We start from the raw sequence: 24427 nt of genomic DNA, 5'->3' as shown, positions 1-24427 counted from the left end.
CGTATAGATCACATTACACCGTTATGTGATCTACACACAAATTTGGTCTGTTTATTCATCGGTTGTGTGCATGTTAGTTAAAAAAGAAACTTCATAAATTTGACAAATTCGACAGGGGGAATAACTCGCAGAGATTTGCATGACAGGGGAAATCACTCTCGTGAAGGCTTTAATCACGGGGATGGGGGGGGGGGCGCTCAGAAAGTGAGGATTCACAAAACTAGTGACGGTATAGACGGGGGAAACTCGTGTAGACTTATCTGGTGAGGGACATAACTCGGTAGGGTATAAACGGCAAGGGAAGCAACTGGTACAAAATATAAGTGATGGGGGAAAAGTAACTTGTAAGATGATTTTAAAGAAAAAAGTGACTTCAACAGTGTGGAGAGGTACTAGAGAGAATTTATTAAGATATACATGACAGGATATGTAACTCGATAAGATATTGAAATCAGGGGTAATTAATCGTATGGATATATATGACAGGGACATAACTCTAGCACAATTATGAGATAGGTGATATAATTTAAAAGGTCAGTTAATTTTTTAAAGGCAATGAAGTTAACCCCAAATGTTCCAGGAAATTAACAAAAATTTTTTAGAGATGACATTTTTTTGTGAGATTTATTTCTTGTGGGTTAAACGCACTCTGGAAAAGAGTTAAAATGGCTAACCGTTAACTTTCGATTTCTCTCTATTTTTTGTTTTTACACGGAGAAGTAGAAAAAAAAACTTGTGGGAAAGTTGGAGAAATGTTGAAATATAAAATCTTGCATCGTTGATTTCTGTTAGGGATAGTGTTGTATTTCTAAATACAACGGCAAACGATGTGTGAGGGCAAATGTATGGTGAGTGTGGGGTGAATGTCAGGTGTGGGTGGGTGAGTATATGGGGGTGTATTAATGGTGTGGTTAGGTTTTATGTATGGGGTGTGGGGGTTAATGTATGGTGTGTGTGTGTTTCATGTATGGTAGGTGTGTGTGTGTGGTTCATGTATTGTGTGTGTGGGTTGAGTGTATGGCGTGTGCGGGGTAAATGTATGAGCTGCGTGGAGTGTATGTATGTATGTACATAGAGACTGCTACAGTCATACACTGATTAACCCAAACACGTAACCAGCTTTATACATACTAGGTGTGGGGACAAATGTATGGTGTGTGTGGGGTTCATGTTATATGTGTGAGTTGAATGTATGGTGTGTGGGGTTCATGTTATATGTGTGGGGACAAATGTATGGTGTGTATGGGGTTTATGTTATATATGTGAGTTGAATGTATGGTGTGTGGGGTTCATGTTATACGTGTGTGGTGAATGCATGGTGTATGGGGTTCATGTTATACGTGTGTGGTGAATGCATGGTGTATGGGGTTCATGTTATACGTGTGTGGTGAATGCATGGTGTGTGAGGTTCATGTTATATGTGTGAGTGGAATGCATGGTGTGTGGGGTTCATGCTATATGTGTGAGGTGAATGTATGGTGTGTGGGATTTATGTTATTTGTGTGTGGTGAATGCATGTTGTGGGGTTCTTATAAGGTATGTGTGGGTTTGATGTATGGTGTGTGTGGGGTGTATGTACATAGAGACTAAAATAGCCATACACTGATTAACCTAAGCACATAACGAGCTGATGAAAGCCTCTCTTTTGTTAAAACATGAGACGAAAAAAAAAACACATTTCCAGCCTCATACACTGAGTTACACGTACTTGATATATGTTTTAATGGGGAAGGTTTGAGTAGGCTGGGGAGGTGGGGGGGAGGGTGTTGTGAAAGAGAGTTGGGGCGTGGGGGGTTACAAAGATTAGGATAGATTAGATCATGTTGTAGGGGATGGGGAGGGGTGCGAGGAAAGAAAACATATCAATTAAAGAACCTTCTCTATCATTCTAAGATAGCTACGGGAACTTTTTCAAGCGTTGAAGTTGACACAGTATTCTAATGCCAGCTATGTTAAACTAGGACCCCACAACGCCACCTCCCCCCCCCACGCCACCCCCCCCCCCCAACGCCACCCCCTCCCCCCTGTTTAGTTATGCCGTTTCCAGAGGATCCCGCCTACAACAGGTTAATGTAAACCAGTGGCGTAGCGAGGTCGGGTGTCACACGGTGCGGCACTTAATGGTGTCACCCCCCCCAGAGGTGTAGCGACCCTTCCCGGGGACAAACTTTCAAACTTTTGACTTGCACCCCCCCCCCTCGAACTTTCGATTTGCACCCCCCTCAAATTTTCGATTTGCACCACTCCCCTCGAACTTTCGATTAGCACCCCCCCTCAAGTTTTTCTCTATATATTTTGCTCTTTTTTTGCCTTGGTGTCACCCCCCTAAATGGTGTCACCCGGTGCGGTCCGCCCCCCGCCCCCCCCCCCCCCTCGCTACGCCTCTGATGTAAACCCCCTAACCAAACCTGGAGCTAACCAACGGTATACATGTACGTACGACACAGCGCTATCGATTTCCTGATGCGGCTTACGTTTGCTGAGGTAGGTGGGCGCACTCACGAGATAAGGTCAAGGTCAAGCGCTGAAATTAGTACAACACAGGGGGTGGGGGTGGGCGGCGCGGACGGGCGGGAGAGTGTGTTATTGCTAACTCCAAAAGTCCGGAGTTCGGACCCCCAGGCAAATGAGGTTCGTTAGCCAGGGCCAGTAACCCATATAGAAAAGAAAATCTACTGAATCTGTTGCCTTGGAGGTTGTTCTTGTGTGGACAGAGGCTATGGAGGATAATCTAGATAAAATAATAGGCTCAAGTCAGGGACATGAAGCCAAATGGTGCTTAACATATTGACATATTGACATACTGATATTGGAAATCCCCCATTAATACAATTAAGAAAGAAGAAGAAGAAACACATACGGACAGACAGACAGCCAGTCGTCCATATTAAGTTTAAGATAACGATCAGATTCTAAAAACTCCCCAAGTTAACCTAACAAAATATATGCCTTGTGGTCCAATGAGGCTGAAGTTTTCTATGATGCAACGTAGACAAATCAATAATGTATAGACAGAAGGACGAACGTATTACAACTGAAGAGAGAGACGGAAATATCATGTAAGCAAAGTGACAGAAATATCAGAAGTAAACAAAGGGACACAAATATCATGTAAACAAAGATACAGAAATAACATAAGTAAATAAAGAGACAGAAATATGTAAACAAAGGGACAAAAATATCATGAAAAGAGAAAGACGGAGGTATCATGTAAACAAAATGACAGAAATATCATGTAAACAAAGATACAGAAATATCGTAAGTAAACAAAGATTCATCCAATGAAGTATGTAAGCCAATCGAGAACTCTGAACTACAATTAGACCAGCTTTGACATATCTCCATAAGCAGACGTTCAATCATAGACCACCTGAAGTTGACCTGTCCTCGTTTTGATTGGTTGAAAATACAGGTTCAGTTTCTTGCTGTCTGGCTTTCGAAAATGTCTGAAAACCTCTGGATATTATTTTATTTCGTATGGCATCCCCCACCCTATCACATACCTTCATTCCAGAGAGATGTCTGGATGAAGCACTGCAGCTAATTACAATAAATCTCCATACACCTATCTACTCCATTGTTATGAGAAACTAGAAAAAGGTCCTTAAGGTTGTATCAACAGGCTATTGGTCTAAATTTAAAAAAGTGTTTATAAATAGAAAGAAGATGGCGTCGTTTAGTGAAGGGACATGGGTGAAAGGTTGAGGTCAGCTTGACATGACCGCTGGGTCTGTTGGCTGGGACGTTTATTTACGTTGATAAGGATAACATCTTTAACCTTAGAGGGTGCGGCCGTGTACAACGATTACATTAATACTTATCACATCCCCACCCCCGGGAAATATTGAGGTTGTATTCAGTCTTTTGGGGTCATAAGTCGAATAATTTCATAATTTCTTCTTACTTATCCCCCCCCCCTCTACACTCTCCTACCCGCTATACCCTACCTATTCTCCACTGCAAGATTTAATGCTATTTTTTAACATCTACATGTTCTCCTTTCTGTTTAACCTACTAAACGTGTCTAACATTGTGTCATAACAGCCAGCTTTTCTTGTCCGGGCTTTGACAAATCTACAAAAATCCCTGTCCCCCCACCCTGACCCCACCCTGTCCCCACCCTGTCCCCACCCTGTCCCCACCCTGTCCCCACCCTGACCCCACCCTGTCCCCACCCTGTCCCCACCCTGTCCCCACCCTGACCCCACCCTGTCCCCACCCTGTCCCCACCCTGTCCCCACCCTGTCCCCACCCTGTCCCCACCCTGTCCCCACCCTGTCCCCACCCTGTCCCCACCCTGTCCCCACCCTGTCCCCACCCTGTCCCCACCCTGACCCCACCCTGACCCCACCCTGTCCCCACCCTGTCCCCACCCTGTCCCCACCCTGTCCCCACCCTGTCCCCACCCTGTCCCCACCCTGTCCCCACCCTGTTCCCACCCTGTCCCCACCCTGTCCCCACCCTGACCCCACCCTGTCCCCACCCTGTCCCCACCCTGTCCCCACCCTGTCCCCACCCTGTCCCCACCCTGACCCCACCCTGTCCCCACCCTGTCCCCACCCTGTCCCCACCCTGTCCCCACCCTGTCCCCTGTCCCCACCCTGTCCCCACCCTGTCCCCACCCTGTCCCCACCCTGTCCCCACCCTGTCCCCACCCTGTCCCCACCCTGTCCCCACCCCGTCCCCACCCTGTCCCCATTCTGTCCCTCCTGTCCCCACCCTGTCCCCACCCTGTCCCCACCCTGTCCCCACCCTGTCCCCACCCTGTCCCCACCCTGTCCCCATTCTGTCCCTCCTGTCCCCACCCTGTCCCCACCCTGTCCCCACCCTGTCCCCACCCTGTCCCCACCCTGTCCCCACCCTGTCCCCACCCTGTTCCCACCCTGTCCCCACCCTGTCCCCACCCTGTTCCCACCCTGTCCCCACCCTGTCCCCACCCTGTCCCCACCCTGTCCTCACCCTGTCCCCACCCTGTCCCCACCCTGTCCCCACCCTGTCCCCACCCTGTCCCCACCCTGTCCCCACCCTGTCCCCACCCTGTCCCCACCCTGTCCCCACCCTGTCCCCACCCTGTCCCCACCCCCTGTCCCCACCCTGTCCCCACCCTGTCCCCACCCTGTCCCCACCCTGTCCCCACCCTGTCCTCACCCTGTCCCCACCCTGTCCCCACCCCCTGTCCCCACCCTGTCCCCACCCTGTCCCCACCCTGTCCCCACCCTGTCCCCACCCTGTCCCCACCCTGTCCTCACCCTGTCCCCACCCTGTCCCCACCCCCTGTACCCACCCTGTCCCCACCCTATCCCCACACTGTCCCCACCCTGTCCCCACCCTGTCCCCACCCTGTCCCCACCCTGTCCCCACCCCCTGTCCCCACCCTGTCCCCACCCTGTCCCCACCCTGTCCCCACCCTGTCCCCACCCTGTCCCCACCCTGTCCTCACCCTGTCCCCACCCTGTCCCCACCCCCTGTACCCACCCTGTCCCCACCCTATCCCCACACTGTCCCCACCCTGTCCCCACCCTGTCCCCACCCAGCTTGAGTAAGTAGCTTGCAGTGTATCACGTTGACAAGTTGAATCTCAAAACAGTTTTAGATGCACGTTTTACACATTGCATATTTGAATATTTAATTAGACCTAGTATTATTTATTACCACATGGGAACCTCTTTGACAAAATCTTTTATGAAGTATCCCCCCCCCCCTTTCTCCTCTTTTGAAATGTTTTTTTTTTTTTTTTACATATCAATTTTTTTTTACCCACCCTTGAGCGTCTCGAGTGGTTTGCGGAGATGTGTATGCGTGTGTGTACGTGTGTGTGTGTACGTGTGTGTACGTGTGTGTGTACGGATGTGTACATGTGTGTGTACGTGTGTACGTGTGTGTATGCGTGTGTGTACGTGTGTGTACGTGTGTGTACGTGTGTGTACGTGTGGGTACGTGTGTGTACGTGTGTACATGTGTGTGTGTACGTGTGTGTACATGTGTGTGTACGTGTGTGTTTACGTGTGTGTGTACGTGTGTGTATGTACGTGTGTGTACTTGTGTGTGTACGTGTGTGTACCCTTGAGCGTCTCGAGTGGTTTGCGGAGATGTGTATGCGTGTGTGTACGTGTGTGTGTGTACGTGTGTGTGTACGTGTGTGTGTACGTGTGTGTACTTGTGTGTGTACGTGTGTATGTACGTGTGTGTGTGTGTATATGTCTTGATGCAATATGAGCTCTGTGAGGGGTTAAAGATCAGTCCAGATTGACAGAGGAATCAGACCCCAAGTGAGCCAACTGTCTGTCATTTTGTTCGCGGATTAAAACACTTCTGCACTCATATTTTACACTCGTTTAGTTATATTTCACGCTTGAAGTTTAAAACTAAAAATAAAGTTGTTGAAAAATGAATTTTTTTTAGTTAAATAATAAGCGATTTGGCTGAATTAGTGGGAGTTGGGGTGCTATGGGGGTGTAGGGAAGTGGCGATATGTGGAAGGCTTTGATAGGAGGTGATATTGGAATGTTGAGATGGAAGAGAATGATGAAAGAGATAAATAGAACTAGAGGGGGGGGGGGGTATGTACGGATGGACAGAACTATAGGGGTGGGTGGGGTGGTGGGGGGATGTAAGACAGAACTGGTACAGATAGATCTAGAGAGGGGGGTGGGTGGGGATGTACAGATAGACAGAAACATGGGGGTGGGGGGTGAAGATGTACAGATAGACAGATCTAAGATGATGAACTGACTCAAGACGTGTGAGCCCAAGCGATCGAGTGCTCACACTGAAAAAGCCACACAGAGCGAATAACGAGGATCAGCCGCTCCCCATTTCCATGCCCAAATATTATTTCTGAGATTCATTCAACTTTTTCCTCTTGTATTTTTATTTCGGCTAAACGTGTTTTCCTATAGCGCATACATAAATAACTCAAGGGTATCGAATATGTTATATTTAGGAGATTCTTTGCAGACGTACATATGAAGACGCACGTACATACACACGGGCATATGTCGAATTATGTGGGTGGAGCATACAAGCAAAAGTCATATTGTGTCGGTATAGCATAAAGGCATAAGTCACAATGTGTGGGCAGAGCTTAGGGCATAAGTCACATTGTGTGGGTGTCGCATAAAGGCATAAGACACACTGTGTAGTTGTCGCATAAGGCGTAAGTCACATTGGGTGTGTAGCATAAGGCATAAGTCACACTGTTGGGATGTTATGTACGGGCACAATCCTGATATACCCGATGTATCGTCTCGACATCTCAATTCATCAAATCCGATACCGTGATGTATCGATTTGATATCCACGTCGTATCGAATCCACGAGTTTAATCCTATGAAACACGAACCTACAGACGACACAAAGTGTTCACGATTGGTGGGAATTAATCACGCGGTCCTGGCACAGTTTCCGGATGAGTTGCCAGTTTGGGCTGATTTCTTCAAGATCCGCTACACAATTTGTTTGGCTTCGCTATGTGGCGGAACAGCTGAGGCGGAAAATTAAAACAGGAGTTAGAGGATTTGATGAAGGAAGCTTATAGGGGGGTTCTGTGTGGGCGGGGTATGGGGTGTTCAAATTTTATGGTGGGCGGGGTATGTGGTGTCTACGTCTTAGGGTGGGCGGGATATGGGGTGTCTACGTTGTGTGGTGGGCGGGATATGGGGTGTCTAAGTCTTATAGTGGGCGGGATATGGGGTGTTCTAGTTTTATGGTGGGCGGGATATGGGGGGTTCTAGTTTTATGGTGGGCGGGATATGGGGTGTCTACGTTGTATGGTGGGCGGGATATGGGGTGTCTAAGTCTTATAGTGGGCGGGATATGGGGTGTCTAAGTCTTATAGTGGGCGGGATATAGGGTGTCTACGTTGTATGGTGGGCGGGATATCCGATGTCCAAGTTATATGGTGGGCGGGATATGGGGTGTCTAAGTCTTAGGGTGGGCGGGGACTAAAGTTTATACTTTATTTTATAGCGGGCGGAGACTGGAGTATCCAGGTCCTCAAGGTGGGCGGGGCTGGGTGTCATGTAGCTCGCGGGTTGGGAGTCAGGATTCTGAAGTCAGCAGTCCGGACACACTTAAACTTATTCAACGTTTTAAGTTACTGACGTCAAAGAATGAAAACATTTCCTCAATAAAGAAACCGATATGGTGGAGGTAAAGGTAACCTGCTAGGGGAGATAAATGTCTCTCCACGGGTCCACACTTAACTCAACTTCCTTCCCCAACACCCCTATAAAAATCCCCCCCCCCCCGAGTCCCACCCTCAACCTCCTTCTCCTAACACCACCTATAATAAAAATCCCCTTCCCCTGAGTCCCATCCTCAACCACCTCCTACCCATCACCCTTCCACGCTTTTAAATTAGATACCTTAATGTATGACTTCAGGAGCCTGCTAATAAAATTATGGAAGAGAAGCACAGCCCAGGGCTTCCCTCTTACCCCCCACACCCTCACCCCCTGCACCCCTAGATCAATAAACCTCTGGAAGTTTGACCCGGGGGGGGGGTGTCGCTGGCCAAGTAAGCCACTCACAACCTCCGTAAGAATTTCTAAAAGGTGTTTGTAAATGTTAGTTTTGTGACAGTCGCGTGGTCACTAGGGGCGTGACAGTCACGTGATCTCAAGGGTCGACACCTACTTTATTACTTCTGCTACTCGTCTGACCAGTTTTAAGCAATTAGCGAGTTTTTTAAATTGGTTATTAGTGGCTCAAGTACTCTGTCAAAACTTCTTAATGCGAACATGGTTTAAAATATATTCCTAACATACCTTTTTCTGTATTATTTATTTATTTTTACAATTTTATGTCACATCATTTCTACAAGTATAACCATTTTATAGCTGATGGTAAAGTGTTTAGTAGCCCTGACGAATAATAGGGCACATAAAGTAAAAATCTTGACCGTGTAAAATTGAGTCTTGCTATTTTATTATTATTATTAACACGTTTTATTAACTCAGCTTCGCGTTTGTTTGTTGTTAAAATTGACAACGAAAATTAGCCCACTTCTGATTGCTCTAGAGATCTGAAATTCGGCATGCAGGCTATTTTCGCCTAACAATTTCAGATGCAATCATAAAAACTAGCAATAAGAGACCTAAATTAGCTTAATTAAATTACGCCCCAAGGACCCTAAAATTGAGGACATGATTTCTAAAGCAAAAATTATCAATCCAGATTTATCAAAATTAAGAGGTTTTATCAGTGGCGGAGTGGTCTAGCGGTAGAGAGTTGGACTGCTAACCCGTTAGTCTCGAGTTCGAATCCGGGTTTAAGTCAGTAGACCGTCCCTGCGTCCACCCAACTCTGATGGGTACCTAACTCACGTTAGGGAAAGTAAAGGCGGCTGGACATAGTGACAGTTCACAAAATGCAAGGATGTACCGTGGACAAAGCTGTGGTGAACCTAGGAAGCAAGCTCTTTGCTGATGGACAGGCTTACGTCGCATTAAGCAGAGTTCGCTCGTTGGAAGGATTGCGTATCGAAGAATTGGATCTCGCGAAATTAGCAGGAAGAAAACCTTGCAATGAAGATGCTATCCGTGAAATGGAGAGAATGCGGAACCATCAGCCCCACAATCGAGCACAGCAAAATCAATCATTTTAGTTTCATTTCAGCCTCTTTTTAAAAATGTTTTACAGTGTAATGCTTAAGGTGGGTGGAGAATCGACAGTTAATCTGTTCGAGGAGGGATGGACGGTGGGCCAACTACCTAAAAGCATTCAAAAACCTTTTCATCCTTTTTATTTTGATAAAAAATCCTCTAAATTTTTTATGTATTTAAAAACACTTAGTCAAGTCATACTTAATCAAGTCATTAGATAAAGTAGAAAATAAACTATATAAAAACTTTTTAAAAACCACGTTTTTTATGTGTAGCAACGGACTAAAAAGGAGAAAATAAAATACTTAAAAAAAACTTTTTTAAAAAACCACGTTTTTCTTGTGGACTAAAAAGTAGAAAATAAATTTTTCTTCCGACCCTAGGGGATCTACCAATGACTGCTCGTAGATTTTGTGCTTCCTCGAGCTGTGCAGGTTCTTGTGATGACTGTTCATACATTTGATGACAAAAAACGTGGGTCGGGCAGATTTATGATTAAAGCGAAAAGCACACAACACACGAATTTTGGAAATTTGATGGTGAACGTACCCACGTTTTTTGTCATCAAATGTATGAACAGTCATCACAAGAACCTACACAGCTCGAGAAAGCACAAAATCTACGAGCAGTCATTGGTAGATCCCCTAGGGTCGGAAGAAAAATTTATTTTCTACTTTTTAGTCCACAAGAAAAACGTGGTTTTTTAAAAAGTTTTTTTTAAGTATTTTATTTTCTTTTGGGCTCGGTACCCAATCAGGCTGGGTAGACTCAGAGACGGTCTACTTTTTAAACTAAATTTAAAATGAATCTGATACCTAATTCATAAATAGACTCCGTATCCTAACATCAGATGTAAATAAGAGTAAACTTGTCAAAAAGAGAGGCAAAAAACTTGGGCAACGGGCGATTTTAAAAGTGATTAAAACATGCAGTGAAGATTTTAACAGGGAATTTAAAAAAATTAACGGGATATTTTAACAGGGAATAAAACATGGACTGGATTTTTCATACAAGGAATAAAATATTAAACTTTCTTCAATTTTTTTTACCGAATGATATAGTGTACCGGGTCTAAGCAGGGTTAGTTCGCTACTTTTCTTTTGAAGATTTTAACAGGGAATTCAAAAAAAAAAAAAAAGAACGGGATATTTCAACAGGGAAATCAAACAGGGAATACAATATTTAACTTTTTTTTTTTTTTTTTTTTAAACTCAATGATATAATGTACTAGGTCTCAGCAGGGTTATTCGCCTTTTTCTTTTCTTAAAGAATCGAGAGTTATTTCCCCTGCCTGACCCCTCCTCCCACATCCGGTTTAACGTACTCCGTCACCTCCATGCACTATAAATAGAAGTCACGTGCTGGGCGCCTGCTCTATGTCTCCCTAGGGTTTCCTTTTTTTTCCAGACGATCGTGAAATGACGTAGCGATCGTCTCGGATCTCGTTAGTTCTCACGCCTCCATTTTGTAAACGAGAGTTCAATCAACCGTGTAAAGTAACAGCCAATAGAAACATGCTATCGTAGCCGAATGGTTTACAGACAAGCCTCTGTCAAGTTTGAAAAAAAATCCTAAGCCTAACTTGAATAGAATAAATATAAAAACCTAAATAAAAACAAGCTTTTTTAATTGTACTGAGAATAAGAAAACAAATAACTTGAAAAATATATGTATTTGAATCATAGCCAGTTTCTAACATGTAGCGTCTAGAACGTTGAACAAATCGATAGAGGTGTGTATCCGTTATGTTATTCTCGTTTGTTTTCCCGAGAATTTTCCTGTAGACATGTAGACATTGCTGACGTGGGGTCTAGCCCCCCCCCCCCCCCCCCCTTCCACATGATGTAAGTCCTACGTTTCAACAAGTTCGAAATATAACTACGAAAAGAACTTTTGAATAACAAGTTTTAAAAGCACAAACAATATTTTTTTAAAAGATATAACACTGCAAGACTTAGATTCAGTAATTTTTAGAGGCAATCTTCCTCCCCCCCCCCAATACACATAAATTGGCTTAAGTCCAGTGACTTAAATAATATTGTAAGAAGATACACACATGCGCGGGCAGAGGCTGTCCTTAAAAAATAAAACTCTTGCGATTCTACTCTTACACCGCGTTCACACTTGCGACATGTATAGTATACCTGTCTAAGAAAAAAAAAACAACTCGCAACAAGTTCATGTTATATGGAAACATTTTCTCCACGGAATGTGTATGCTTACTTGATGCAAGCTTTTTTCCCTAGACATGTTTAGTATACATATTGCAAGTGTAAACGTTGTGTTAGGGAAAGTAAAGGCGACTGGGCATAGTGTTGACCACACTACGAATCCCCCGCATGAGCTGATGTAGTTGTTAGTGTATCCACATCCATTCTTTACATCTGAGATCCTTTTAAATTTAGAGGTTAAATGAACTTGAAGAAACAGTCAAAACATCAATTTATCATTCACTTTGTATTTGAGGTCAACATTTTATATCGTACATTTATAAAGTTTTACTTTACTTATAAAGGATAGATGTCTTTACATTGCAGTCGTACATTTATGAAGTTTTTAATGTACTTCGATGTTTAAAAAGCTTTACATTAACAATGAAGTTGTTTTAAAGTTATCGATATTTAAATTTATTATTCTCCTCCGCCCAATTAAATCTCACACTTATATCATATATCACATATATCATATATCACACTTATATCATGCACTGTTAGACATCAATGTGCTGGTACTAAAATTGTCAATACATAATTTTATTTTCTACCCCAAAGAATGATAATAATCGCAAAAATCCATGTTTCGTTGTTCCTTTATAGTTCCGATATGGCAACTGGTTTGACAAAAATAGAATGTATGGATCGCCAAACAATGTGAAAGTGGGGTGGGGTGGGGGGGGGGGGGGGGGGGTTCAAGCAGGCGTCGTGCGTCCTCGGCGTATTGATGACGCCAACACCAACATTTTATCACGTGAAATTAGGATACAAAGGATCTCAGATTAACCACGAACATCTTTTGAACGTGAAATTATGATTAAAAAAGATTTTAGCCAAACCCCAAGATCTTCTAAACGTGGTTTTAACATACGGGAAAAAAATTATCCTCCCCGGCGGGGAATCGAACCCCGGTCTCCCGCGTGACAGGCGGGGATACTTACCACTATACTACCGAGGACTACAAATATCGAAGTAACGGTGACTAAATAATCGTATATTTAATCTTATCGCTTTATCTAACAACTTTCTTAAATTAAAGATTAAATCTCAATTTCTTATCTTGCACACTTTTTATCTCTTCTGGTTTTGTCTTATCCATTCAAAGCAGCGATTAATTGTGTACGGATGGGGAGTACGCTGAGTTTCTTCCAGGCATCTCTTTAGGGGGTGGGTGGGTAGGTGGGTGTTAGTGGGTGGGTGGGGGGCAGAGACCCCCCCCCCCCCCGAAGAAAGTCTACCGTCCCCCCCCCCCTCCCCCGAAAGAAATGGGATTTATATAGAAAATATATGTCTTTTAAACAATGTCCGCCCACCCCCGGAAATTTTAGTCCGCCACCCGAAAATTTCAAGTGCCCCCCCTCCCCTCCCCCGGAGAAAAAAGTCTGGAAGAACCACTGGGAGTACGGTGGTACGTGCATATTTACAGACCATTTACTTTTTAGACTTATTCCCCCTTTTGGTTAGGGTTAAAGTTTTGGGCTATACAAGATGGTTATTCGCTTATAAATAACATCACACACAAAAGGGGTGTGACGTCATCCAATGGGAAAAAAAAATCGCATATAAAAATGTTAGTGGATGTAGGTCATTAGATTCAGGGATAATCACGCAGCACTTAGATCTTCTATTTATTTCAACATTATCGACACACTAGAAACGTCAGGCTTGCCACATTGGCATTTTATTTACCAAAAAAATAACTACTCAAGGGCTTCGTCAACATGATATAAAATAACCGATTTTTGATCGCGGGTTGGAAAATTTATCAGCCCGCACTAATAACATCGTTAAAAGCTGTTATCTCATCAGAAGCCATTGCGTCATAGAGGGTGATTACTTTTTCTTGATTAGGCGATCTGTCAATGCGGCGTAGCAGGCGATCATTAGCGGGATGTGGTTCGGGTGTAAGTTGTCGTCTGCGAGAGACACACCGTCCCCATGTTGTTGCCAGCTCTCAATCTTAGAGCCGCACTTAGCGAGTAATCGTTCAATCCGTGATTGCTTATTGGCAATCCTTGTCATTCACTCTCTGCTAACATCCACAAATCAGACTTAATGGGTTAAAATATAATTTTTTTAAAATGCCCAACTTAATTTAAAAAAATATATATTGATATATTGGAAATTTTCTTTAATATAATACAGTCAGTGTAAAAAGAAAATCAAATTAGGTTGTAAGTAGAGTTTTTATTGGAATGAAAATAAATTATCAAAGTCGCATATATGACGAGGTGGCCGAGTGGTTAAGGCGATGGACTGCTAATCCATTGGGGTCTCCCCGCGTGGGTTCGAATCCCATCCTCGTCGTTGAAAAAAGTTTTTTTTTATTTCTAATTTTAATTATGGGATTTCTCTATCACGACGAAAGACAAAATAAAATACGATCTATCACATCGATCTAAAAGTCTGCTGTTGTTATCCTTTCTACGTTATGTATATGTTTATAAAAATGACTCTACGCATTTTATTTTTTGCGTAACAATGATGTCATAACCTAATGTATAATCATCGTAATAAAAACACTTTTGACCTAAACCGAAGCCCAATGCTCTGTTCTAAGTCCTACCTGTTATGTAGTCGGAAGATAAGCAAATCAATTAAAAATGTTCTTTTGTTACATAAGTTAATATAGCGCAACGTAGCAAAAATGTAAAAGATGAAAGAAATAATTCAAGTTTCAGTTATTCTTGTCACACCTCTGATCTAATGTTACTTGTAACACCTCTCGCCTGATATTACACCTCTGATGTGATGTTACTTGTAACACCTCTGATCTAATGTTACTTGAAACACCTCTCATCTCATATTACAACTCTGATGTGATGTTAAGCCTCTCATACGATGACCTCGACTACACATTTTAAACATGTATCAGAGATTTGTTCTCTTACAAATGTGCCCGTAGCTCAGGCTTATCTGTGCTAGCTATCAGTCGTGTGACCAATGTCAGTGTTGGTGTATCGATTTCATGTGACCACGTGACCAATGTCAGTGTTGGTGTATCGATTTCATGTGACCATGTGACCAATGTCAGTGTTGGTGTATCGATTTCATGTGACCACGTGACCAATGTCAGTGTTGGTGTATCGATTTCATGTGACCACGTGACCAATGTCAGTGTTGGTGTATCGATTTCATGTGACCACGTGACCAATGTCAGTGTTGGTGTATCGATTTCATGTGACCATGTGACCAATGTCAGTGTTGGTGTATCGATTTCATGTGACCACGTGACCAATGTCAGTGTTGGTGTATCGATTTCAGGCTGGCATTGACAGGAGGTGAGCTGGATAAGGGTGACACGTGTAGAATATGGTGAGTGGTGACACGTGTAGAATGTGGTGAGTGGTGACACGTGTAGAATGTGGTGAGTGGTGACACGTGTAGAATATGGTGAGTGGTGACACGTGTAGAATTTGGTGAGTGGTGACACGTAAAGAATAGTGTGAGTGGTCTCGTGGTGACACGTGTAAAATATGGTAAGTGGTCTAGTGGTGATACGTGTAGAATATGGTGAGTGGTGACACGTGTAGAATATGGTGAGTGGTGACACGTGTTGAATATGGTGAGTGGTCTAGTGGTGACACATGTAGAATATGGTACGTTGTCTAGTGGTGACACGTGTAGAATATGGTGAGTAGTGACACGTGTTGAATATGGTGAGTGGTGACACGTGTAGAATAGTGTGAGTGGTCTAGTGGTGACACATGTAGAATATGGTAAGTTGTCTAGTGGTGACACGTGTAGAATATGGTGAGTGGTGACACGTGTTGAATATGGTGAGTGGTGACACGTGTAGAATAGTGTGAGTGGTCTAGTGGTGACACGTTTAGAAGATGATGATAATTAAACAGTCCAGTTGGTGACACAGAATAAAGTTTCTAGAATAGAGTGCCCAAATTAGAGTGTCCAGAATATAGTGTCCAGAATATAGTGTCCAGAATGTCTCTTTAAAGTCACAAGATATCAAAGTTAAACCCCCATTTAATATATAGGCCTCTAAATCACAGGCTTTTATTCCCCCCCCCCCCAAATGTATACTATTTTCTTCATATGGTCACGTGTCGTCTGGTATGAGCTATAGTTCGGGGATAATGACAAAGAGGGCGCCAGTAGCGGATGTGTCCGCCATAGTGCTGACGTCATTCAATAGATCAAACACCAACGGCTTCCTTAGGATAAAGTAAAAGTTGAAAATGAAAAGATTTCGACAAAAAGAGAATTATGAAAAAAGTTTTTGGCGAGCGTCCAAGAAAACGATTTTCTGAAATCACTTGTCGTTCCTTATACTATCATTATCATACGAGAAAAATGGCCCGTTGAGGAAGGATACACCGGGCGCTAGGTTGATAGTGCTGTCTCTTTTCTCTAAACTAAAACCAACCCACCCCCCCCACACACACACCACCCCCCCCCACCCCCCACCCCACACCCACCCCACACACCAGCCCCCCCCCACCGCCACCCACCCCCACCCCACCCCCACCCCCCAAAAAACATGTCTACCGTCCCATTCAACGAAATATAATTATATACTTTTTCCAGTGTCCGCCCCCTCCCCGAAAATTTTACCCCCGCCCCAGAAAATTTCAAGTACCCCCCACCGCTCTCCGGGGAGGAAAAAGTCTGAAAGAAACACTGGTGTCGCGCTTAGCCACTACGCGAAGAATTGCATTAAAGAAATTGCGAGAAAACCACTTTTTAGATTAGACACATTAATTAGGCGGTAATTTTATTATAGAGTATCGATGAGGAAACCACCGCCCCACCCACCCCCCCACTCACACCTCCCCCCCCACCCCCCCACTCCCCACCCCCACCCCCCCCCCCCCACTCCCAAAAAAAACATGTCTACCGTCCCATTCAACGAAATATAATTATATACTTTTTCCAGTGTCCGCCCCCCCTCCCCGAAAATTCTAACCCCGCCCTCGAAAATTTCAATTACCCCCACCCCTCTCCGGGGAGGAAAAAGTCTGAAAGAAACACTGGTGTCGCGCTTAGCCACTACCCGAAGAATTGCATTAAAGAAATTGCAAGAAAACCACTTTTTAGATTAGACACATTAATTAGGCGGTAATTTTATTATAGAGTATCGATGAAGAAATTTCTTTTGAGTTGGGGAGGGGGGGGGGGGCTCAGACGTTCTTACGCGGGGGGTGGGGCTTCGCCCCTACCCGAAGAATTGTATGCAAGAAACTCTTCACGCAAACCATTAAGATTAGACAACATTTCCTTTTTATTCAATGTTAACGCGAAAATCAATGACGTCATATAACTGTGAGCACTCTCTGGGTTTGAGATTATTTTCTACTCTGTGCTAAATGTGTCGACGTCATACTTCGTTTTTCGAATTACTGTGCATGTTTTTAAATTGCTTGTCTTTTCTCTAGAGCGTTCTTGTCAGACAGATAGATAGATAGATAGAGAGACAGCGAAACTATTAGTATTAACTAGAAAAATGGCCCGTTGAGGAAGGATACACCGGGCGCTAGGTTGATAGTGCTGTCTCTTTTCTCTAAACAAAAACCACCCCCCCCCCCCACACACACCACCCCCACCCACACCCCCCACCCCCACCCACACCACCCCAACCCCCCCCCCCACCCCCCCACACACCACCCCCCCACCCCCACCCCTACACACACCACCCCACACACACACCACCCCCCACCCCCACCCCCCCCCCCCAAAAAAAACATGTCTACCGTCCCATTCAACGAAATATAATTATATACTTTTTCCAGTGTCCGCCCCCTCCCCGAAAATTCTACACCCGCCCCCGAAAATTTCAAGTACCCCCACCCCTCTCCGGGGAGGAAAAAGTCTAAATTAAAACCACCCCCCACTCACCCCCCACCCCCCCCCCACACACACCACCCCCCCACCCCCCACCCACCCCCACCCCCCCAAAAAAAAGCATGTCTACCGTCCCATTCAACAAAATATAATTATATACTTTTTCCAGTGTCCGCCCCCTCCCCGAAAATTCTACCCCCGCCCCCGAAAATTTCAAGTACCCCCCACCCCTCTCCGGGGAGGAAAAAGTCTAAATTAAAACCACCCCCCCCCCCCCCACTCACCCCCCCATCCCCCCCCCACACACCACCCCTCCCCCCACCCCCACCCACACCCCCCCCTAAAAAAACATGTCTACCGTCCCATTCAACGAAATATAATTATATACTTTTTCCAGTGTCCGCCCCCTCCCCGAAAATTCTACCCCCGCCCCCGAAAATTTCAAGTACCCCCACCCCTCTCCGGGGAGGAAAAAGTCTAAATTAAAACCACCCCCCACTCAACCCCCCCCCCCCCCCCACCCCACCCCCCTCAGACGTTCTTACGCGGGGGGTGGGGCTTCGCCCCTACCCGAAGAATTGTATGCAAGAAACTCTTCACGCAAACCATTTAGATTAGACATTTCCTTTTTTTCAATGTTTACGCGATAATCAATGACGTCATTATATTACTGTGTGCACTTTCCGCCTTGAGATTATTTTCAACTTTAATATGCTAAATGTGTCGACGTCATATTTCGTTTTTCGAATTACTGTGCAGGTTTTTAAATTCCTTGTGTTTTCTCTAGAGCGTTCTTGTCAGACAGATAGATAGATAGATAGATAGATAGATAGATAGATAGATAGATAGACAGACAGCGAAACTATTATTATAGATGGGTGAAGGGGTGTGGGGTTTGAGGATATTTGGGTCAGCGATATATGTGTAAAGTGTGTATGTGAGTGTGGACGTGTGTGTATCCAAAGTGTGGATCTGTTTGTGGACGGTATAGACGGTGTGTGGGAAAAGTGTGGGCGAAGTATGGATGTGTTTGTGGACGTTTGTGAAGGCAAAGTGTGGACGTGTGTGTGGTTGGTATGCGTGTGTGTGGTGGCGAAGTGTGGACGTGTGTGGATTGGGGATATTTGTGTGAGAGAAGTGCGGGCAAAGTGTGGGCGTGTTTGTGGACATGCACGTGGTCAAACTTTCGTCACGTGTGTGTGTGGGCGTGTGTGTAGGCGACGTGTGGACGTATGTGTGTGAACATGTGTGTTGACGGAGTGTTGACGTGTGTGGGCGAAGAGTGGACAAATATGTCCATCAATATGACCGTGTGTGTGTGTGTATGTATGTGTGTGTGTATGTATATGTGTGTGTGTGACTGGGTCAACATCACGTACAACGCCATCAACGACCAGATCAAACATCAGGATGTGCCGCTCTACATCACACACTCTTTACATCATCCAGCTTTATAAACTACGACCTACAGCAAAATAACATTTGTATATTATTATGCTGGTATGTTTTTCTCCGTGTCTTTTTCGTATAATCAATTACAGTCTAATGAGTCTATCCGTTTTCTCATTTTTTAAATTTTTTTTATATTAAAATGCATTTTTAAAAATTATTCTCAAATGCTGTTGTAATGAAATCTAGATCTAGAAAAGTAAAAATGAAGTAGAGTTTATCTGTATTGCTGAATTACGTGATTGTGTTGGCATTACTTTGGAAATACATATACATAACAAACTTCTGTTTTCAAATACCGTCTTTTTATCTTATCTTACTATTGCATTATGTGGATGGGGCTGTTGATTCCGATATATACATGTTTACATGACGGCTGTTTCTCTGTATAAAGTATATACTTAGGAGATAGGGCTCATGACGCTGTTAGCCAACAGGATAGCCCATTGGTTCATTAGATTGCTAATACAAGATAGCTAGTACAAGCTTGTATTGGTCATTAGATAGATAATACACAAAAGCCCATAATGTTATTTGATTGCTAGTTCAAAATAGTCCTTGGGGTCTTCAGCACACGAATCCACCAATAAATACAGTATCATAATCCAGCATGCACTGGTTAGCCCACCAGATCATTACCTCATCGGTGTAATTTAGCCCACGAGGTCATTAGCCCACAGGTGTAATTTAGCCCACCAGATCATTAGCCCACAGGTGTAATTTAGCCCACCAGATCATTAGCCCATCGGTGTAATTTAGCCCACCAGATCATTAGCCCACAGGTGTAATTTAGCCCACCAGATCATTAGCCCAAGGTGTAATTTAGCCCACCAGATCATTAGCCCACAGGTGTAATTTAGCCCACCAGATCATTAACCCACAGGTGTAATTTAGCCCACCAGATCATTAGCCCATCGGTGTAATTTAGCCCACCAGATCATTAGCCCACATATAGATGATGGCCCACCATCTTATTTTCTAACAAATAAACCATTTCATATTAGGTCGTTAGATCACACATACAAAGCACCTCTTCAGATCATACGGTCATTAGAACATTACAGCCCTTCATATCATTAGGTCATTAGAACAGTACAGCCCTTCGTATCATTAGGTCATTAGAACAGTACAGCCCTTCATATCATTAGGTCATTAGAACAGACAGTACAGCCCTTCGTATCATTAGGTCATTAGAACAGTACAGGCCTTTGTATCATTAGGTCATTAGAACAGTACAGCTTTTCAGATCATTAGGTCATTAGAACAGTACAGCCCTTCGTATCATTAGGTCTTTAGGACAGTACAGCCTTTCATATCATTAGGTCACAGTCCAGCTCTTCAGATCATTAGGTCATTAGAACAGTACAGCCCTTCAGGTCATTAGGTCATTAGAACAGTACAGCCCTTCATATCATTAGGTCATTAGAACAGTACAGCCCTTCAGGTCATTAGGTCATTAGAACAGTCCAGCCCTTCAGGTCATTAGGTCATTAGAACAGTACAGCCCTTCATCTCTCTACAGGACACCCTAGTACTCGAGCCAACTACCACACAGGAGCAAAAAAAGGGCCCTAAAATTAGTACAACTGGGACAAGACTAATGGGTACCAGCACGCTCAGTCCAAAGAAGGGGGTGTGGGGGGGGGGGGGAGTAATTGACTTCTCAGTCGGGAAAAAAATCATGCTCGTGGTTCTAAATCGAGGGTTAAGTTATAATATCCCGGGTCGTCGGCTAGAGACGGTGTTGGAATATAGATGGGGGGGGGGGGGGGGGGAAGAAGGGGGGAGGGGGGGTGAGGGCTGGTGGTGAGTACGATTCAGCACCTGCATAGTAGGTCTATAAGTGTCACGTGCGTGGTAGGTCTTTAAGTGTCACGTGCGTGGTAGGTCTTTAAGTGTTACGTGTTTAGTAGGTCTATAGTCGTCGTGGACTACTCGAGGAAGATTGAAAGCGGTGACCTAATAGACACGGAGCTGTGTCGCGCGGGTAACGAAGAGCTATTTTTAGATACAGCTAATTAGTAGTCAAGGAAAATTTCTATGGATCTAGAATACATTGAAGCAATTAGCTTTCAGCAGAGAAGGAAATCAGTTGCACTGGCATCAGACGGGTGGATTCTCAAAGATAGTTGGAATCTTTTTTTTTTTTTTTAAATTGTGTGCAGTGTGGGATGGGGTTGTGTGAGAAGAACTCTCCTCCCTCCTAAAGAAAACACACGTATATATATAAACCATTGTTATAACTGCTGTCCGCCACCTCTTGTTTACCCCCTCCCCCCCCCCCCCCGACCACCACCCTACCCGTCCCGGAGCAAATGATCTGAAAGAGTTGGTGGTCTTTAATATTTGAAGTAACTAAAAATAAATTGTGACAGAAAAAAAAACCACATTAAAAGGCACAAACAAAAACCCAACTGCTGCACAGTGGAATATTGATTTTAACCGAAGCACTAACCCTTAAAATCCACGACTCAGAAGAATTTAAATGAAGGCTTAACACAAAGGTAATGATGGTCTTGATTAAATAACCAATCAGGGTTTGTGTTTCCATGGTGATAATACCACTTTGTCAAGGTCATGCATTTTAATGTAAAAAGAAAGACATACATTCTTAAAGTATTAGATTTCTACATGTTATCAAGGTTTAATTTAATTTAAAAAAAAAAAAAAACGAAATGTCCATGAAAAGTTTTTCCCTATTGTCAACGACAATTATAGAGTCCGACTGTTCTCAGTTAACTTGACAGAGACCATTAAAAAAATTATCGAAATGGGAAAGAGAAAAATTATTACTATTTGATCGCTTGATTGGATCCGTTCTGCTAGTGATACAAACTTATACTTTAAGTTTTTATCCTTTTTAAAAAAAAAAAAACGAAAATTATGCAATTATGCTCCTCTAATATACTAAATGAAACATATAATAAACTAACTATTTTGTTTATTCGGGATAAAAAGTATCCTCCCCGGCGGGGAATCGAACCCCGGTCTCCCGCGTGACAGGCGGGGATACTTACCACTATACTACCGAGGACTACATCTACACAAGAAACAGTAACTGAATCATCGCACATTTAATCTTATCGCCTTATCTAACAACTTTCTTTTTTCATAAAAATAGGCTAATGAAGATAATTAGCTTGGTGAATTAAAAAATAAATAAATACATCTATGTAATGTAAACAACTAAGTAATTTATAGAATTTAGACACTAGCGGCTGTGTTATGGTGGTTGATGCAGCGGCGGCGGTGGTGGTGGTGGTGGGGGGTATTGTTCTCAACCCATTCCCCCCCACCTTCCCCCCCCCCCCCGATCCATTTCTTCGTGGTTATGAGCTAAGCTGTGTAGGGGGCGGAGGAGGGGGTAGTTAATAAAATGGGCGTGGTCAAGAACAATGGTAAATGGGATTTGTGAGTGTTAGAACTATAGCTGTAGGTGGAGCTTCGTAACGTTATTTCATACGAAATAGGGGGGGGGGGGGAGGACGGGAAGTGGGGCTATTTGTAACTTAGGTTAAAGCCGGGAAAAGAAGGGGGGGGGTCGACGAAATTCCCTTGATGTCCTTTATAGAATGTTCCCTGAAGATTTTATATGCCTCTATCTCGGACATATCGGTTTATATACGAGACGTTCTCATCTCACCCTCCCCCTTCCCCAAACAGCTACACCGCCCCTTCTCCGCATTAAAAATATAAATATTATACATACCTGTCGACTTAGCAAAGAAAATATGACACTGACAGCATTTCTCTAAGTTCTTTCCGTGAAAAAATCCTTCCAACTAACGAAATCACAAAACGAAATTTTCTTCGTTGCTTAGATTTAAAAATATAATCTAAAACACATTAGAAATAAACAGAATAATTTCAATCCAGCTTTTTTTTCACCGTAAATGAATTAATTAAAACGTAAAAAAAAAATAATTGTAAAAAATTATTTAAATTGAGCAAAGAGCGATAACTCCGAACGACAATGTTGGTCTAAGCGAGTGGGTTTACGTGTGGCGCGTGCAAGCGCGAGGCGGTGTTTCGGATTTCTCTTCGCCTTAAAAAAAAGCTCCCTCTCGGGGTAGGGAAGGATAACTCCCATTGATATTTCCGCGCCACTGTGGGTTTCTGCACGCGCCTGTGTGCCAGTGTCATGTTTGAAATGGCGGGCTGATTTTTAAAGTGCCGTCAGCCTTTAGGGGAAAAAATAGAATACAGATTTACTAAAACTGCTAGGTAGAAAATTAAATAATAAATTATATATATATATATATATATATATATATATATATATATATATATATATATATATATATATATATATATATATATATATTAGAACTGTAAGTACGTAGAGTTTCCTGTCGGACCGAATGGCCCACTGGGCAGGTGAAGTAGATTTACTTGTTTCTGTGACCTCGACATTAGGAGGGATAGAGTGAACGTTATCACTATGCCCAAACAGTGTTTCCTGTCTTTTATACTTTTTTTTCCGGGAGGGTGTGGGATGGGGGAGGGGGGAGGGGAGATGCCTGAAAGAAACCTCCCCCCCCCCCATCAGAGCTGGGCGGTCTCAGAGACGTGCTACAACTAGCCAGAGATCCAAGCTGAAGTCTTAAGCAGACGAAATCTCTATCCTTTAACCACGCCGTGCCATTATTAGAACTGTAATACAACTAAAATAAACCGGGAGTGATCTCCCCTAAACTTTCTCGAATATTCTTTATAACTTGGAATATAGACATGATTTTTAATTACTTAAACTTTTAAAAATAGAATAGAATCTCATAGAAAAAAAGAATTGCGCACCAAGCGAACGCCAAAACAAAATGTGCATAATAGTGCGCAATATTATTAGTACTTTATAAATTTACATGCGTTTTTTGAGAAATCGGAAATAGCGAAAATTAGTACTTCCGGTCAAAGGAAATTACTCAAAATTGGAAAGAAGGTAGAGATTTAGATCTTTTACTTACATGTGAAATTTCATTTATCTATCTGAAATAGTACTCAAGTTTTAGGCTTTTGAAAAATTCAAAGTAGAAAAAGTACCACTTCCGGTTATCGGAAATCGCTCAAAAGTTTATACGGATCTACGATTTTGATAAAATACTTATATATAAAATTTTATCAACCTAGCTGTAACGGTACTCAAGTTATAGTGTTTACACACAGACAGACAGACACACACACAGACACACAGACATACGGACAAGATTGCAAAATTATGTTTTTCCGTATCACTGAGGTGTAAAACGTCGAGATTTTGCACGATTACAAGAATTTCTCTATACTTCGTATATACGAGAAAGCAAAAACATCTTTTGAAAACAAATCTCGCTATTGAGTCGTTAAAACAAAGTACAAAATTTA

The 24427-nt window shown here is 43.3% G+C and overlaps 1 protein-coding gene and 1 non-coding gene across 2 annotated transcripts in view; one reads left to right on the top strand and one right to left on the bottom strand.

Annotated features, from left to right (window-relative positions):
• LOC131948305 (solute carrier family 35 member F3) overlaps positions 1 to 23072 on the bottom strand; it is an 83997-nt gene extending 60925 nt beyond the window's left edge. The window contains exon 1 of the mRNA XM_059309877.1: positions 22776 to 23072. The gene's annotated coding sequence lies outside the window, so the exon portion shown is untranslated. The remainder of the gene's footprint in view (positions 1 to 22775) is intronic.
• Positions 14044 to 14125, top strand: Trnas-gcu (transfer RNA serine (anticodon GCU)). The gene has a single exon. It is a non-coding gene; the product is annotated as a tRNA-Ser (tRNA).
• Positions 23073 to 24427: the final 1355 nt, after the last annotated feature.

The sequence above is a fragment of the Physella acuta genome, unplaced genomic scaffold (genome assembly GCF_028476545.2).
Source record: "Physella acuta isolate Inbredline_101_S28 unplaced genomic scaffold, ASM2847654v3 ptg000637l, whole genome shotgun sequence".
In the NCBI taxonomy this organism is placed as follows: Eukaryota; Metazoa; Mollusca; class Gastropoda; family Physidae; genus Physella; species Physella acuta.
This window is presented reverse-complemented; position numbering and strand designations above follow the sequence as displayed.